The 15146-nt window shown below is 49.6% G+C and overlaps 1 long non-coding RNA gene across 6 annotated transcripts in view; it reads left to right on the top strand.

Moving 5' to 3' along the window:
- Positions 1-15146, top strand: part of LOC121057733 — a 175622-nt gene that overhangs the window by 120076 nt on the left and 40400 nt on the right. The window contains exon 1 of one of the 6 annotated variants that reach the window (XR_005813912.1): positions 9677-9941. The exons of 4 other annotated variants lie outside the window; for them this stretch is intronic. This is a non-coding gene — a long non-coding RNA (uncharacterized LOC121057733). Of the gene's footprint in view, positions 1-9676; positions 9942-15146 lie in introns of those variants that run through there. One more of the 6 variants, XR_005813913.1, reaches the window with a different exon arrangement.

Here is a 15146-nt window from a genome sequence, read left to right as displayed (position 1 = left end):
AATGATGACACATGCAGAATAATTTTGGACTCAAAGTAAAAATCAAAAGAAAAAAAGCAGGTGTCTTCCAATTAAGGCATAAATCAACAATTATGAGCTTTCTCTGACTGCCTTTGGAAACTGATGGTATTAATCACTAATGCTCAGTGCTTAACGCTCCAAAGAAAGGAAGCAACCGATATTTTCATATAATTAAAGGAAATTATATATCCAATACCTTTTAATGTGATTAACAACTATAGGGGGAAACTGTTTAAGAGCAGCAGTTAAGAGGAATATTAGAGTATCATTTAGGCTGAGTTAAATAACCAAGGTTATATCTGCCCAACTGTGAATTTGGAGTGTCTGCCTTGTGGGTAAGATAAAACTGTTCACTCAGATAATGAAGCAAAAACTACCTGGAAAAGATTATAATTGTGGCTGTGAAGCAGAGCCACAATGGTATTTATTTATTTGGCTTTCCCTGTGATGAATAGTGAATTTGCACAGAATCTCAGTACATCAAAAAGATGCCAGTATATAAAACAGGAATATTATTCCGCAATAAAAAATAGATACACTCCTAAATGCATTATGCAAAAGAGAAAAATTAATGTAGGGCTGAGCTTTTTACTTGGTCACGGTTCAGTGGTCTGCACTGATTTGTGAAAGCGGATGGAATGGAAGTGATCAAAACCAGCATGGAAGTGGTTTTCCAGCAAGGCCGTCGCTCTGGGCGGTGTAGCTGCTAGCCCAGAAGCCCCGGGGACGAGGTGAGGAGCCAGGGATGGTGGGCAGGAAGGCATACGGACGTACGGATGGACAGACATCTGAGCTCCCGGGAGCACGGAGCTGCTCGCAGTGCTTGGGCACATCCCTGCGCCCCTTCCTGCCACCCGTGCCCCTGGTACAGGGCAGCCTGGGCATACTCGGGCATCCCGTGGCATGTCCCACTCGCAGCCTCTCCTGCTGCCGCGCGCGGTGCAGCCTCGCACAGCCGCAGGTGCTTTGGCCCCCGCTGCAGGAAGCTGCAAAGAAGCTGGGAGCAGGGTTGGGCAGTGCTGCAGGTGCTTGCACAACGCGCTGCCAGCGGCTGCGGGGCTGGCAGAGCCCTGCTCAGCGCTGGGAGGCGTGCGCAGCTGACCCCTTGCCAAATCTGTCTGCTCCCGTTACCCTGAGCAGGCAGGAGAGGAAGCATTTCCCTAGATAAAAGCAGACTTCTCGAGGCTACATTTGTATTTACGTTTTAACTGTCTACTTGAAATGACACATTACTTAGAGGAAATAGAGTACCAATATGCATAAGAATCTCTGTTAATGTAAAGCCCAAGACAGCATATATAAAGAGATATGCTTTCATTACGCAGTGGGTATATTAAATGAAACAGTTATGTCCTGGCACCAGCTCAGTTTTCTCAAGGGATAATTTGTTTTGTGAACACAGGAACCTGTTAAATTAACTAAGACCCAGCAGATGAAGTATAAATTAAGACCTCTTCTACACCCTCCTGTTTTCTGTCTGCAGAAGGTAACAATGATCTTAAACAGGAAAGTGCTTTCAGAGCTTGTTACGCTTCAAAGTCAGGCAAGAGGACAAAAGTGCTGGGTAAATACCTGTTGGAGGCTAATCTCATTCCTGCCTCTAGTGCTCAGCCATGTTATCAAAATCTTGGGTAACCAGCTATTCCCTGAGTGACCGGTGTGGAGCGTGCGAAAGGTTGGTCCTTAGCGCCTTAAAGGCAAAGAGGAGGTCTCTGTTGACTTTTGGCAGCTACGGGATAAAGCCATGAACCCCCACGCTGGGAGGGCCATGAGTTCAGGTCATCCCTGCCCTCCCGCTTGTGAACAAACCCATTGCTCCCTGAGCGTGGCTCTGTGCATTGAGACACGGTCCTGCTGTGTAGGGGCCGCTGCCCAAGCAGCAGCGAGACTCTGAGTTGTGCTGCTGCAAGTGGTCTGAAAGCGTGAGCAGCACTTGTGGTGTGCGCAGCGAGCAAGTCCTGCAGGAAAGAGAGGTGCAAAAAGCTAGCTCATGCAGAATTGCTTGTTAATGCTGCAACCTAATGACAGCAGCTTCAATATCAGTGTCTTTAGTTATTTCCTAGTTTAATTTAGCAGAACCAGACAGCTGATGCTTTTTATTTTTCTTCAAGCAGAAAGCCTGCCCCCATCCCTGAATTAACTGCTAGCACAGCAGGCTGTCCTCACAGATGCTGGAGTGCCTGTTTGTTTATCAGGACACAAAGCCTCCATATACTATCTATGGGTAATTAGCGACTGCAAATCTTCACTCTAAGAAGAGATCTGCTGTGCAATTTCCTGTTGTCCCCAGGAGTGCCTCTGACTCAGAGAGCCGTGGGGAGCTGGTGCCGGGTGCCAGCACCCCACGTCAGTAAACCTGCCTCGTGCCCCTGCCCGCTTACCCGTGGCACTCGTTCAGATGGATAACTGAGATGAGCAGCTGTGAACATGGGATGTACAAACAATTTCCCTTCTGTTGATGAGAGAGGCATAAAGAAGGCTAATGCCTCAGTAAAAATCAAATGCGAATGACCTTGTATTCTCCATCTCTGGAATAGATGCAGACTTGCCCCTAAAACGTTATTAAGATTATGCGTTGTAGCCTTACAGCAATCACAAAGCACCTTGGCAGTTACCGACCCTGCCCAGGGACACCCTCTCCCCATAACACCTGTGTGTGTATTTTCTATATAGCTCTGTCTACAATGGCTAGATAGAAGAAAAGTGTCTGGTGTGAGGATGCTGTGCCAATTTTAAATGTTGTCAGTATAGTAGGGGGCCCCGAACGAGACATAAAGACAAAAAAAAAAATTCAGAGTGCTGAGGAGGGAAAGCAGTAAGAAGGAGGCCAGACCAGACTTCAGCTGCATGCAAACACGTGCTCTAGGCTTGTGCTTAAAATGTGAAAAGCACAGTTCGGGGAAGAAATGCTGGTAACGGCACAAGTTGCACACACAAGAGAACATGAATTGGGGGTACATGAAACAGGGCTCTGAAGGTGTCCGGCCTGCAGAAAGCCAGACTTGCACGGAGGAGAGCAGTGCGCGGCGCGTCTGGCTGCTCGCTCGGCTGGCAGAGCAGCGGGGAGCAGCGGGTGCAGGGGCTGACAGGGCAGGAACCTGCCGCCCTGCGCTCGGGTGCCTCAGCACAGCGCCCAGGCTGGGGAGGGCACTGTGGGTAACCTGCGGTCCCAGTTCGTGTGCGTCCTGCTACAGCGCCAGGGAAAATGCCCGGAGCGCAGTGAGGAGAAATACCGGTTTTGTGGTGGAGGTGGGGGTTGGAGGTGGAAGGGGTGTCCTTCACTGTTACAGGAGCATCCTTCCAGCCCTCCGACTCCACGTGCTGTGGGATCCCTGTGCCCACAGTTCCCCGCAGCCAGGAGGGGCTGTCCCGGCTGCTGCCAGGGGACGACATGGGATTTTGGTGTTGCTGGGTCAAACCTGGTCCCAGCTCAGGGACTGTGGAGCGGCTGCCAGTGGGTGCAGGCTGTGTGTTATGCACAGCCCGGGTCCTCATGGAAAATGCTAGTCTTGTCGGAACAGTTTCAGTCTGAGGGGAAGCTTCTGACTCCTACGCGAGCAAGGCGTTGTCCCCGGTACCACCAGGCAGGGCTGCAGTGTGCAAGCACAGAGGGAGCCCGGGAACTCCACTTGTGGCAGAGTCCAGAAAACCTTGCCAGTGCACATCGTGGATGAAAACCCATTACCCTGATTGAAAAAGGGTTCAATTGAAATGTTCCTGGCAGCCCTTGCCTTTGCGCACCGCTGCTGCCAGTGCTTGTGCACAGTGTGCCCAGCACGTCACCTCCATAGCTGGGGTGCTTCTGGCTGCCTGGCTGCAGGCTCTTTGGAACCGGGTGAAAAATTTCCGTGTTGGAAACAGTAAGGGAAGAATGGAGACAAATGGCCCAAGGCTCTACAAGATAAGCTTGGCACAAACATTGAAGCAAAAGGCTTGTTGCCTTTGGTTGTGCCTTAGCAGCTGCTGTAAGTCCCTGTGTCCCCTAGGCACTCACAGGCAGCCGTGGCGGCTTACGGTGGGGCTCTGTGGCAGGGTTTGTGAGTGCAGCGGGGTCTGGGTGGGGGGCAGAGGTGCTGGCAGTCCCAGAGAGAATCAGAGGGTGCCAGTGCACAGAAACCTGGGCTGCTTTGCCTCCTTGTTCTCCAGACGCCCCAGGGACCCAGCCCCATGCAGGAACCAGTGCACCCAGAGGTGCCCACCTCTTGCCAACGTCTTGCACATCGCGGCCGCTGGCACCCCACATCGCTGGGCTGGCTTTTAGGATGGGTCCTGGGCTCTGCTGTCTCCATTGATTGGCTCCCGCAGCAGCGGTCCCACTGCTTTGTGCTCAGGCAATGACTTTGGCTTTGGTTTTATTTTTCCCTTCACCGTCTGAAACAATGCAGTTGTGCTTGCTTGCAGCAACTCAGCAACTGAAAAGAAGAAAAAAAGGGGGGGGGAGGAATACAGCTGCCATAAGCCTTCAAACACCTCTGGCTTTTCTAATGTGTTTTAAAGTACTGTGTCAGCTTAATGAACATTTTGATACATCTCACTAAATTACCTTAGCAAAGCCTCCACTAAAACGTAGCCTAAAAAGATGGAAATCAATGCCTCGATGGTGGAATTTGCCTGCTCCTCTTATTTCAAGCAGTTAAATGACTGAGTAATAGATCCATAAATGAACATCTTATTAGCCTAATCCTGAATGGAAGAATACACAAATCAGCCATTTGTTCAGTGGATATCATTTAAGCTTGCCATCCATCTTAGTCAAAGGAGATGCCTAGTTTAATTTATCAATGCCTAGACAAGAACTCCCGGAGAGGAAAGGGGGGGAGGGAGAAACAGCCTACAAGTAGCGCTCTCCTGTTTCTGGTTAGCAAAGCTGCTGGCTAATTGCAGCACACCTCAATGCAGCAGTGCCTACAGCTGTGGGCTGTCCCATGTAGGCATGGGGAAGAGCTGGGGTCAGCGGGCACGCATAGCCTCGCGGGGCGGCCAGCGCCAGGGCCTCTTCCACGTCCGCCCCGGGCCGGGAGCTGCAGTGGTGCCGTGCTGCCCCGGGCCAGCTCCAGGCTTCCACTTCCATCGCAGACAGGTCCCCAGCACAGACACATGTGGAGCCGCGTTTGTAAATGGTAGCAGGTGATGATATGCTGAGATAAGGCTAGGGAGGCAGCATGGAGTAAAAGGTCAGTCCCTCCTCCCCGAGATGGCTGGAGCCGGGGCACATCAGTACAGCCGGCAGACTGCCCAGGGCTTCCCTCCATGCACCGTGTTTGCCCCGCGGCTGCAGTGCCCAGCCCGGCTCCGTGCGCTCCCTGAGTTACTTGCCATGAGCGCCAGCTGAGCATTCGGCCTTCTCCATGAAGTACTTGGAAGGGAACCGGTGGTCTTAGAGGCAGACAGTCTGCTGGTGGTGTGCTGGGTGTTCATTTAGCATTTCAGCTGATCTCCTCTCTGTGCCTTGGTTCCCTGACTTGGACAATGAAGGTGAGACTTCACCCACAGGTAATGCCTTTATACTCCTTGCTAGCAAAACTGTATGAAACACAGCTGCCTTTTGTGCCCGAAACTTAACCAGTTTCAGCGTCAGCAGTGCCTAACACTATGGAGTTTTGCTAACACTGTAGTTACAGAGCATTTGCCTTCATCGCAGGGCTGTAGCATGCATAAGTTCTAATCAGCTCAAAGTCAAACAGGACTGTTTTGTATTAATCTTACTGAAAACTTCACTCATTTATCCCTCCAGATCCGCTCAGTATGCAATCATGCAATCCCCAAGAAAACTATGAGCACGGAAAGTCCTAGAACAAATTGCAGTGTTAATGCAATGCAAGTGCCGTAGGTCAGACACATACGTCCCCAGTGAGACGCGGTGCTGCTGTGAGGAAGCGCTGATCTTCATCGCTTTCTCCCTGTGACAAGTCAGCCGCAGCGTCCCAGATTAACTGAGCCATGTGCCATAACATTGTGTTTAAGATTACTTTGACCTTTCAAAAATAAGTCAGTATCATCAGATTGATTCTGCTCCGGTTGGTGTTGGTGCACAGGATGCTTGGCGCTCTGGAGCTGTGCTTCCCAGCACTCCCCAGCAGATGCTGCAAGTTTCTTGCCACGTGCAATCTGCTGAGGTTGGGTGTAGAGGGGAGCAGGGGTTACACGGTGCTTGTACAGCAAGGCTGCACAGCCCTGGTGGCTCCTGTGCGTTCCAGAAAGGCCTTGCCGCCGTGGGCGCCTCTGGACGTGGCAGCAGCCCGCAGGACAGGAGCAGCACCTAGCGCAGGGGCTGAGCGGGCAGCGGTGCCCAGCGGTGCCCAGCGGTGCCCAGCGGTGCCCAGCGGTGCGGGGTCGTGCTGCCTGCCTGCCCCAGCCCTTGGGCTCGGCTGCTGGGCAGCGCTGTGGGGCCAGGCAGCAGACGAGCAAGCCCTTGCTTGAGCATGGTGGGTGCTGCCGCGCAAGGAGGCAAGATGCTGAGCGGTAGCTCCGGGAGGTGCGGCGGGACTGGCACCTTCCCCGCTCCCTTCTGAGACTCCAGGGAGGTGGGAGCTGCAGAGGGGCGGTTGCCTGAACCTTTACCTTGTCCTACAAAGAGCCTGAAGCTGGATAAGAGACTTGTGCTCTTTTAAAAAGTGACTGATTAAGACATAATTTAGACGCAAAACTTGTCATCAGTATTCATGTCCTTTGTTCTTAGATGGCTTTTATTGAGCCAGATTTGAAATGATCGGAAATGGGAAATGGCAGATTTCTAGAAGAGACTTCTGAGGTCAGGCTGGGATTTTGCAGAGATCAACTGAAGATAACCTAAGTAGTCATTCCAGACATATGGGAGGTTCCATGGTTTTCTGATTTCTGGGTCCCTGTTAAGCTGTGTTGTCCTGGTTTCAGTTAGGACAGAGTTAATTTTCCTCCTAGCAGCTGGCAGGGTGCTATGTTTTGGATTAGGATGAGAAGAGCGCTGATAACATGCTGATGTTTTAATTGTTGCAGAGCAGTGCTTACACCAAGCCAAGGACTTTCAGCCTCTCTCTGTCCTGCTAGCAAGCAGGCTAGGGGTGCAGCAGGAGCTGGGAGGGGACAGGCCCAGGACAGCTGACCCAAACTGGCCAAAGGGGTATTCCATACCATCTGGCGTCATGCTGAACAATATATAGGGGTGGCTAGCCGGGGGGGGGCAGCTGCTCGGGGATAGACTGGGCATCGGTCAGCGGGTGGTGAGCAGTTGCATTGTGCATCACTTCTTTGTACACATTATTAGTAGTAGTACTATTATCATTATCATTATTATTATTATTATTATTATTATCCTGTCTTAATCAGCTGTCTGTATCTCAACTCACAGGCTTCACTTTCCCGTTTCTCTCCCCCATCCCAGAGGGGGAGGGGGGAGGGCGAGCAAACGGCTGTGTGGTGTTTAGCTGCCGATTGGGTTAAACCACAACATGTGTACTGTAAGGAAATGTGGTACAAGATAGGACGGAAAATCATCTTCAGTCAATGTTCGCTGCTCTGAGTAAATCAGCATGCAGTTGTTCTCCAGAATTAATATTTCGCCATGCATAATTTAAATACTGCTGATTGATTTAACCCTAGAGCCGTTGCACTTAAAGACTGTGTTATCCTGTGAATAGGAGAGGCATCATTTTACAGCAATAAATATGACTGTGGGGCACTCAATAGCAAGAGCAGGCAATCAGCGGTTCCATAAAATCAAGCACTTCTTTTATGAGAAATTATTTCTTGAGAGTGCACCCCTCCGAAGCGCAGCCTCAGCCCACCCAGCTGGGAGCAGCTCCACGGAAGGCAGCGGAGCAGCGTCTGGCCACGCCACGGGACGGACGGAGCCTCCCGCAGGGCTGCCGCGAGGGCCAGAGCCCGGGCACGGAGCGAGGGGCGGCTGCGGTGCCAGGTGCCAGCGCAGAGCGGGGCAGGGTGGTGGGCGCCGGGAGAGGCTCCTGGCTGCTGCCCCGCCAGAGGTGCCAGCTCGGGGCCGGTGCGAGCAGGCAGGCTGCGGTGCGGAGCCGCGCTGTGGGTCAGGACCAGCCCTGTGCCGAGCGGTGGCGGCTGCTGCTCAGCTGCCTCGCTCCCGTTTCCTCTGCTGTCCCCTCCCAACCTGCGTGTTTCCTAGCACAAATGCACTTGAAGCATTTAAGGTTCATGACACAAAGTTGTGTGTATTTCCCAATTCACAGCGTTGGACAAAGCTACTGCTTGAGATGTGTACTAGCTGTGGTTTTTACAAAGCTTTTGAAGTCGCGTGGTGCTAGTTAAGTTTCATGCCTATTTAAAACCCAAATGAGAACAGCCTAACAAAATGCATTTCTGCAAAGGAACTGTGAGCTCTCTCCACGTACTGCCACGCAGTCTCACACGCAGTCTCACACGCAGACTGCCATTCTGAAGCAGTGTAAATTGCTTCGGCTGTTAAAAACTGAGAATCAAATTGAACCTTCAGAGGTGTGTGCCGGTGGTCAGAGCCCATGCCAGTGCCTGGTTCCAGTAACTCTGCTTCCCAGAGTTACGCCTGCGCTTCCTTTCTTGTTGTCACACGGGGTTTTGGTCTGATATAGCTCAAATCATAATACAGTTCCTTAATGTCACTAACTGCGTGATTTAGGCTTTTGATCAGTAGAATATAGTGATCCAGGACACTTTTAATGAACTATGTATTTATCTAGGGAGTCATACCGCTTTCGTCCTAGACGTAGCTAATAACCGTAGCTCAAAAGAGGCCGCTGGCTCTGCATCTCATTTTCAACTTGTGCCTTTTTAAAGGAGATAATCATGGAAAGAAAAATGCAGTAGCTGGGGGAAATGGGTTTGCTCTGTGCCACCACTTGTAAAAGAGGGGTGCGAGAGGCAGTGAGAGTGGACTGGGAAGAGTCTTTGAAGATCGGGCACATCCGTGTGCATCCTTGGCATGGGGGGAGCGCAGAGAGAGCAGATGATGGTGTTCGATACCCAGGCTCTTCATTGCGTGAACCTTCACAGCTGTCAGCAACAAAGTAATAGAGAACCAAGGGCAATTTATTTCCAAGTCCAAATACTGTGAAGAAGCTACTCAAGCAGGAGTGGAAAGGTGTCATTTCCTGAAGAAACAAACAAAAAAGCCCTGCCAGGGGAAACCTATCAGTGTAATGAATTGCTTTTTTGCATTAGCTTATCATATTTGTGGTGGATCTTATAGGCCTCTTCAAACATGAGGCAGCTCATTCTTTAAACATAAATTAGCTCTTGATTTTAACACTTGTTTCCAGAAATTGATTAATTTCAGAAAATGAAGATATTAGATATCCATTTCTTACTTGGAAATACAGAGCAGCCCTGGCTTGTTGTTTTAGGTACCCACTGTATGTTGTTACCACTGGAGACTTGGCAAATCATCTCTTACAAAGAAGCGTTAGACACAGTAGTTATTCATTTGTGGCTTTATTAGCTATTTATAAGCATTCTCTAATACTGTAGGTGACAAGAATCGCTCTAGTTGTGCATAAACACACAGGCTTGGCTTGCTTTGTGAGTGTGCATGTACAAGTGCGCCAGGGCTGCGCTATCTGTAGTCAGGTTCAAATGGACTTTTGAGCGTGTCAGCTGAGCACAGCCCAGGCATGGCCAGGACGGGCACTGGTGCTTTGTGCCTGTGTAAGGCAAGACAAAGTAAAAGGCAGGAAGGCAAAATAGGTTCCTTTGTCAAAACTGGTGCCCGATAAACAGAATCACAGAATGGTTGAGGTCAGAAGGGACCTCTGGAGATCACCTGTTCCACCCCCTGCCAAGCAGGGTCACCCAGAGCAAACATAGTGCAAACTTTGCTGTGTTTTCGATGTTGCACATCTCAGCTGAACGAGCAAAACTGAAGCACCTGGCTTGAAGTAACATGGTACAAGTTAAAATGAGGGAAGAAAAGTCTGCTTATGCACACAGTGTAGAAGCCTGTAAGTATTACTTCAGTACATTTACACAGAAGAGACGGGCCAGAGTATGAGTGCTACTGACTCATAGTAAGTGCAGCCACTGCCACAGCGATTGACCAGGAGCCAAAGTTTTGAGCTGTGTTTTCCCAGGGTTGCGGTGTCTGTGTGGGGCTTCAGCCCTTTACAAAGCTGGGAGGTTCCCTCCTATTCCTCCACCACTCCTGTGTGAGTGGTGGGGCAGACTGCTCTGGTGCCAGGCTGCTGCCACTGGATTGCAGTGGAGATTGGTTCAGCCCATTTTTGTTTGGGTTTTAGTTTTTAATCTCGTGTTTATTTTCCTCTTTGCTGCTTATCAGTGCCACGTTCTTATGCTGTAAGAATAGGAATTCACAGAGCCACCGCAAGGCTTTCGGTTCATCAGTTTTTAATTAAATTTGAATTGAAGATTCTCTTTCCTCTAGGCTAATTTTCAAGTGACAAACAAAATCCCCTTAAGTGTCTTTTCTTTTCTACCATAAACTAGCAAAGCTGCTGTCAAATTCCCTCAGAAACCAAACTTCTCCAACTCCATAAGTTTAGATTATTGTTCCACCAGAAATAGAACAGTTCTGAGGAGAACAGACGAAGCAGCAGCACTTCTCCCTTTGCAAAGCCTGGCTGCTGCAGTGTGTCCTGGGCAGGTGCCAGGCAGGGCACGTCCCCAGCACAGGCAGCGCGGCGGGGACAGGGTTGCACCGATGGCATTGGACTTGCAGAAGGCAGTGCGTGGAAGGAGTCTCAGCGCTGCCCTTACCGCGCCTTCCGCTTTCCATGTCCGTAAGATCTCAAGTCCTTTGGCAGCAACTGCGAACGTGCCGGCGGTGCAGCGGGTTCAGGTTCTGCCTTTTTTCCCACTGCGAGCTGCAGCAGGGTCCGGTAACCCGTCAGCCTGGTCAGAAGCAGTATGTTCCTTCTCCAGGAGCAAGAGCATCCCAGGGAAAACAAGCCTCGGTGCGGAGAGCGCGTGCTTGCCGCGGGGCAGAGCTGCGGGCAGGGGCCGGGGAGTGCCCTGTGGGGTGGCGGGGGGCGGGGGCGGGCTTCCCACCCAAGTGGTCAGTGGCTGCTGCCGGTCCAGGAACCAGGCGTGGTGCCGTCGGGCCAAGAAGCCGAATTACGCAGAGCTGCCTTTAATGACACTGCGGGGCCGGGACGGCTCGGCGGTGCAGCCTGCAGGGACCCGGGGCTGCATTCAGGGCCTCCACGTGCTCCTTCTGCAGCACCGCAGTCACGGGACCGACCCAGTGTTAACTGACCGCTCTGGCACGGCATCGTTCACTGCGTCCATCTTCCTCTGAGCAGCTTCCTACGATTAACTTCAATTAGAGAGAACAGGTTTGATTAGCCTGTGAGATAGACTTCTTGAGAGCTGCTCTCTATTCTTAATGGGGCAAGGGAAAAATACAGAGTTTAGTGAAGAAATCGGCTATGCAAAATTAACTTACCGTCTTTTCAAATGAATTTGCAGGCCCTTTAAAGCCCAGACTTGAAGTCTGCACTTCATCTGCACCACTTAACCTTTCTGAATGGATTCTGCAGCTCAGCTCTTGATTTTGGGTGAAGCATCCAATCAAACAAACAAACAAACAAACAAAGCAAAATGAAACAAACAAACAAACAAAAACATTTCACAGACTAGCCTTGCAGAGGGCACACTTAGGGGAGCCAAAGGTAATGACCAGACCCAACTTTCAGCCTTTTTTTTTAAGCTCTACCCTCTTGTTAAAAATTGCAGCCAATCTGGAAGCAAATTCATGTGCCACATTGCTCTCTTTCTTTTCTGTTTGTAATGCCACAAGGCTGATACCATGCAACATCCTGAGTGGCGCATGATGTGCAGGTATCTCTGCTGGCCCTGGTGCTTTATTTGTCAGCACATCTCCCTTGGAATTCATTCACAGAGTCTGAGGCTTTTGGAGGCAACTGCTCATCCGAGTAGGGTTGTCTTCCCATGTGCTCTTTTTGCCACTGCTGGCAAAGACAAGAGATGCTCAAAAGCCCTTCAGAAGTCTCCCTAGAAGAGGTACAGTTCAGCAGTGCCTATCAGCAGTGGTGCATTTCATGCACTGTATGACATAGACTGCAGTTCTTTACATCAAACCATGAGGGGATGAATGGTTTTCTGATTAGTGTTATAAATTAATCCAGGATACTGTATAAAAAAAAGGAGGGGACAGAGGGAAGGTATTACTTGGTTTTCATAGGGGTTTGATAATAATAATGCTTCTGTAGCCTGTCCATGAAAAGTACAAAAATGAATTTTAGCCTATTCATGCTACTTGCTTTTATTCATATGCCAGTCTTGTAGGCTTACAGTTAACTTTAAAGACTTTTTTTTTCCTTTCCCTGTGGTACCTGCATGGGAGCACCAACTGTCCTGCTTAAAAGCAGAGGCAATTTTTGCTCTTTTCCCTCAAACATGTTTTGTTTGTTTGGTTGGTTGGTTTTGTTTTTCAATTCTAAAAATAAGCAGCAGCTTTAGTCCGAGCATGGGCAGGAGAAAGCGGTACTGCGTAGAGATGGCAGAAGTCAAACCATGTCAGAGCCAGGCTGGTTTAGGAGGTTGGATGCATCCATCTATGGTTTGTAAATCCTCCTGTCAGTTTACTCTGTGCAAAAGCTGTTAACAAATTTAGTCCCAGTCATGCATCTGGTGGCGCAACAGACGGGGAACCAAGCCCAGAGACAAAGGACCAGGACAGTCACCAGGCCGGGGGACTTCTCAGTGCCCCCGAGCAGGTTCTGCCTTTCTCTCTCCGTCACTGCAGAGATGCAAGTGCACCACCCCTCCATGCCTAGATGTTGTTTCAGTACCATATACCTGTGAAAGCTGCACCTGGAGCTGCGCCAGGGGCACAGGCACAGCGTGGGAGAGCTCCGCTGGAGCCTTGCCCGGCTCCCTTCCTGGCCGCAGCTCCGCGCGTTGGGCAGCTGCGCCCCGGCAGAGCTCCCGGTCTGCTGCCGCAGCGGGCTCGGGTCTCGGTGCTGTGCCAGGCCGAGCAATGCATTTCACTGCTGCTCCAGTGGGAATTAGCGTAAGGATGAGTTCTGCATCCTTAAAGAGGAGTCCATACCATGGTCACACCCTGCCTGGGAGGCTTGATTCTTCCGTATCAACCCCGATTTCCCTGTGCAAAGCAAGATAAAATGTCTTCATGGGCTTGTGATCACCTTGCAAAAAGAGGCAGAGGAGGAGCCATCTACTCTCATTAATCCAACAAAAAAATTTCAGGGAGAGGTATCATGTCACTGTAAGTCCATTCTAGCTGTTTGTCCCTCGGATACCTTTTTTCCTATAATTTATTAAATGACCTAGAAAATTAATCTGCAGCCAGGAGATGGAGATCGTTTGTCTCAGGATGTCACACACCCTAACGATCCATCAAGCAGACAGTGTTTCAGTACATCATGTTCTGGTGCCGTTCTGTCTTACAGTCCATCTCAATGTCAAAAAAAAGGATTTACAAAATATTTTGGGATGTATTTCATGGGCTGACACAGACTTGGTGTCCCCTTTTTGATCAGTCTCTACAAGTAGGGAGTTCCAGCCAAGGAGACTTAGATTTTTGCTGGATAACTCTCCTCTGTGCTTTCTAAAATTCCTCCTGCTCCAGACTCGTCTCTTTCATCCCAGACAGCATTTTATTTGGATCCCTCAATGTGGAAGGTTTATTCCTTAAAGAGAGCTGGTGGAAGGGTACCTGGAAGGGTCTGCGGCAGATGGGAAGAACACAGATTTTTTACATTTAGCACAAAACTGCTTTTTTGTTTATTTTTTTAAATCAACTACTCTGATCGCCTTTTGTCTGTATTGAAGAGTTGCTAGCACCCATGTACATCACTTTTTCTTCAAAATGTTGTCCTCTGAGCAGCTCTATATGGATCCTCTGAATGAAAAAATGAGTATACTTTTGTCTGAAAAACATGTTTAGTACTACATATATCTCTTGCCCTCTTGAATGCGATGTTACAGCATTGCTGCATCTGGTATAGCAATGTTAAAATTACTCATAATTAAATTAATTTCATTGTGTTTTAGCCCCCGATAATAATGAGCAACTGTTTCATGTCATTTCCTTTCTTCTCTATGCAAGACAATCTGCTAGATCCATCTTTCCAGGGATACAAGTGAAAGATGATAAGTATAATTTATGATTCCCCTCTGGACTGGGGTTCGTTATTAATAGCCATGTTCACTTAGACTGTCATCTAATCTTTCCTGTAAAGGGCTTATCATTCTGCGTGTACGCAGAACATAAACTGTTTGCTGTATTCTTTGCTGATTATTGGAATGTCAGTGGGTGAAATGTATCGTGCAAAAATAGAAAACAGACTTTTAAGCTCCCATTTTGTTGTTCAAATTTGCAATTCTGCTACAGACAAACAAAGCCAGACTTTCAAAACTCATTCTATCAAAATGGCCCATGACCCTTGCGGTTTCCATGCCGGAGTCCACGTTTGTTTTTATGCTGCTCGTATAACCGATTCCACCAAGGTGGCTGAGCACCTCCCAGGTTTCAGTTTGCGTTTCCTGAAGGGCGCCACAAGGCTGGACAGCGCCGTCCTCCTCTGCTGCTGCGAGCAGCAGGCTGAGCACAGCACTGCCCAGGGCTGAGGGTCAAAGCTGCAGCACCTCTGCAGCAGTGCAAGTGCCACAACGCAGCGGTGCAGCCTTCCCCAACATAAGCATCGTATTGCAAGTGCTGATCCTGTTCTGCACATCTCGCTCCTTACTGGTGTCTCCTATGGACACCAGTAGCTGCAGAAGCCTTGTTCAAGGGAAGTCAGGGCTCAGCATCGTGCTGCGAGCCAGCCCTGTGTGCAGCAGCATGGGCTGGGGCTGGGGGCTGGGGGGCAGAGTGGGGCTGGCACGTGTGGAGCAGAGGAGGCTGCAGTTGTGGGAGGCAGCGCCTCACAGCACTGAAAAACAGGGAAGAAGCATGGGAAAGGCAGCTGGCCTTGAAATATTACTTGGTCAATACTTGAAAAAGAGCCCTCTTCCCCAACAGCATCTATTCTTGACTTCTCTTTCAAATTGAACTGGTTAAGATTTTCTTTTTTAATCTGAGCTATTAAAGGAAAATTCTGTTTATCGGGGAAGAAATAAAACCAGAAGCATTTTTCCATGGAGAATATTGATATTTTTGTCACAGCTTTTCAGTGATCTGTCAGAAAAATGAATTCCCAAAC

Source organism: Cygnus olor, chromosome 20 (assembly GCF_009769625.2).
Source record: "Cygnus olor isolate bCygOlo1 chromosome 20, bCygOlo1.pri.v2, whole genome shotgun sequence".
Lineage (NCBI taxonomy): Eukaryota > Metazoa > Chordata > Aves > Anseriformes > Anatidae > Cygnus > Cygnus olor.
The sequence above is the reverse complement of the archived record's forward strand: the minus strand, read 5'-3'. Positions and strand labels throughout refer to the sequence as shown.